Here is a 3716-nt window from a genome sequence, read left to right on the forward strand (position 1 = left end):
TCTTCATCAACAACACCAAGGGGCAGCAAAGGAAATCATCATTCAGAACCACTTCATTGTGCAACTACCTTTTTGGATTTTAAGCCCCCAGGGTTTTTGTAAAGGGAAGTTTAAAGAACCTGTAAGAAGGAAATGCTGGATTTCTTGCTGTAAGGTGAGTGAGTTTTAGAGTTCAATAACACCTAATAAATAGCATCCCTCTTTTCTTCCTGGTTCTGTGTCAGTCAAAAAATGAAACAAAAGTGGGTCCCCTGGGTAGAGCAGTCAGTTAAGCATCTGACTTGGTTTTGGCTCAGGTGGTGATCTCAGCATTGTGAAATCAAGCCCCACATCCACTCTGTGCTCCACAAGGAGTCTGCTTGAAGGTTCTCCCTCTCCCTCAGCCCCTCCCACTGTCTCTCTCACTCTTGCTCTAAAATAAATAAATAAATCTTTTAAAAAAATAAAAGAGGGAACAAATGGAAAAGCAAAATATTATCTTTTCGCTCATTGAGCCAATAGTAGTGAATGTGGCTTAAATCTCTAGGCAAGTGGGAATCCTAAACTGAACCTCAGAGTTAGAGACTTACCCAGCCAGCATTGCTACCCAGGATGGACACCCCCTCCAAGTCCCCGGGGGAGCGGAACAGAACCTGTGTTCCCCACAGGAGGTCACTCCCAGGAGGAAAAGAGAGAAGAGAAATAATCTGGGATATGTTTGCTCTGTTTGTTCTCCCAAACATGGCAGTCAGATGAGACACTCCACCCCCCATGGCAGAGTGAGAGTGAGAGGGCAGAGAGAGAGCAGGAGTATCATATTCATGGAGCTCCCCCAACAAGTGTGGGAAGAAAAGTTCCATCCTTATAATGAGGGAAAAATAGAGAAGTAGAAAAACCATCATAAGATCTGCACAGTGAGTTTGTAGAGCATTTCAGGCTGGCTACACATGAAGGTGACTGTAAAAGCACTTGGAGTGCTGGCTCCTTACATGGATTGCACTTAACATTCCGACATAAACACATCTACTTTTTCTTTTCTTTTTTGGTTTTGGCTTGATTTATGCTTTTTATTGAGTGAATCCTAAGTTGGGAAGCAGTATGAGATAGCAGTTAAGAGCCCAGGTATTAGAGCCAGCGAACAGTGGTTTTGGGTCCTAACTCCACTACTCATTCATTATGTGACTTTGGGTAAGTTACTTAGCCTCTCGGGTTCTTCCTTTCTTCAATTTAAAAATAGGGAAGTTGGGGCGCCTGGGTGGCTCAGTCAGTTGGGCGTCTGCCTTCGGCTCAGATCATGATCCCGGGGCCTGGAATTGAGCCCCACATCGGGCTCCCTGCTCATCAGAGAGCCTGCTTCTCCTTCTTCCTCTGCCTCTGCCTGCCACTCTGCCTACTTGTGCTCTCTCTCATCTCTCTGTCAAATAAATAAATAAAATCTTTAAATAAATAAACAAAATAAAATAAAAATAGGGACGTTAATAGCACCAATCTCATTGTGAGATATTACAAAGAACAAACATGTTGATGTTTTTAAAGCATTTAGAGCCCTGCCAGGCACAAAGTTAGCTAAGACGTTGGTGATGATGATGATGGTGATCATTATTAATGGCACTTGCCAGCTTGACAACTTTAGTTTCTAATGCAAGTTCTATAAAAAGACAAATATTTCCCCTATAACCTGACGTTTTGCCAGGAGAATATGATGAAGAGAAGAGCAAATGACAGACCAAGCAACATGAGAAAAGTAAAGAAATAAAGGAGGTGAAGGACAATGAAAAGATGTTAGTATTAGTGGGTTTTCAATCTCACTGAAGCTGAGCAACTGCTGGAGTGGGAACTAGAGGGGACAAGCTGGGAAGTCATAGAGTAGGACTCATGAAATTGAGATAATGTGAGAGTGGGAGCTGCTGTCATTATAACGGAGTTATAGGGTCTGCCCATGTAAAACAATTGGCTAAGGTAGGACAGAAGGTAACATCTAGGTGGAAGGGAGTTCATGGAATTGAGAGACCAGCATGTTTGAAGTACCATCTATATGGACATTGAAGTTGGTGTTAGGATGGGTGCTAGAGAGAATGACAGTGAACCTGTAGGGAAAATCTTTCTAGAATGAGGAGTGAGTGAAAGATCAGTATATGATGACTACCAGAGGACTAGTGGGTGACGTAGTCTGATGATATGATACTTAAAACAGGAAGAAGCTAATGAGTTTGGGAATAAGAGAGGAAGAATGGTGTGGATGCTTGTGATGAAACACAAAAGGACACCTAAACTCCTTCCACCCCCATGCCTAAGGTCTGAGAGGAAAAGAAGAGAAAACAGCCACATCTAGAGAGGGCTGAAAGGAAGCCAGTTCACCAGGGGAGAGTCAGGTCAGTTACAGCAAGAAGGTGAAGTTCAAGGACAGTGTTAAAGATACAAGGGATTTTGCTGGCAACTGACAGTGAGTTCAGAGGACACAATGAAAGGGTCTCAAAAGTTGGAGATGAGGTCAGAGAAAAGGAAGTAAGAGCCATGATAGACATGAAGGTCTGAGGATGAGAGGTGACCTGAGAGTCCTGGTTGCTTGTGGCATCAGTCTTAAACAGGGATAATTAGCACCAAGAGATTATCCCTGGTGGTCTCACAGCCCAGAGTGGCAGGGAGGCTGGGAACTTTGAGGATCCTATAAAAAAAAACAGAGACATGGGTCCCCTCTTCTCTCCTGCCAATGGTTATGTGGAAGTTGAGGAAGCCATGGTCTTATTTCCCAGAGAGACAGGAGCTCTAGGCTCCTTCTGGACCATCTGGGGAAGAGGATGGCACATCTCAATACCTACAGATGAAGTCATAGGAGGAAGTCCTCCTAAGAAAGAGAGGCCACCTAAAGACAGACATATGGGAAAGAAGGACAATGTGCCTGGAGCCAGTAAGAGATTGGAGCTCTGAGGGATCTTAGGAGTGTCTGAATGAATGTTTTCATTTCAGTGAGGAGGAAATTGGAGTTCAGAGAAGTAGAGCAAGCCAACTATAAGTAGGGACCTATGTAATATAACTTGGAAAGCTCACCTCAAAAATAAGTATCCAAAAAGAAAATGATAGCATATTGATTTATTATTTGGGAAATTCTCTAATTAGAAATAGGCAAAACTTGTTTAAAAATGTTTGTCATAGAGGCACCTGGGTGGTTCGTCCAATTCTTGATCTCATTTCAGGTCTTGATCTCAGGTTCATGAGTTCAAGCCCATGTTGGGTTCCATGCTGGGTGTGTTACCTACTTAAAAAAATAAAGTTTCTCATAACCCGCTTGAAATTTCTGTTCACAGCATTATTATTGGTAGCTACTTCAATGGTGTCACCAATAAATTCTCATTATAGGATAATAGTAATTGATTTTTCTTGTACACTTGGTACTATAGTCACTAATTATGGGCCCTGAAGTAAAATGTTCTGTTACATGACGAATTTAAAATAATAAACTTTAGTACTTACCATTACAACATTCTCAGAGAACATTCTCTGAAAAATCATTGATAAATTAAAAATCCAAGTGGATTATATGCCTAAAAGCTTTATTTAAGCATTGTTTCAGAAAAAAAAAGTATCTTAAGATTTTTAGAAATTATACTTTACCAGTATAAAAATAGTTACAGAAAATCTGTATTATTCTTAAACATATTTTGTTTCAGTGATGTCTGTGAAATTTGACAAACTATTTCATAAATCTAGATTTTCTTTTTTTTTAAGATTTTATTTAT

Source organism: Eumetopias jubatus, unplaced genomic scaffold (genome assembly GCF_037043125.1).
Source record: "Eumetopias jubatus isolate StellerSeaLion01/CBP00866 unplaced genomic scaffold, mEumJub1_p1.0 scaffold_8, whole genome shotgun sequence".
Taxonomy (NCBI): Eukaryota; Metazoa; Chordata; class Mammalia; order Carnivora; family Otariidae; genus Eumetopias; species Eumetopias jubatus.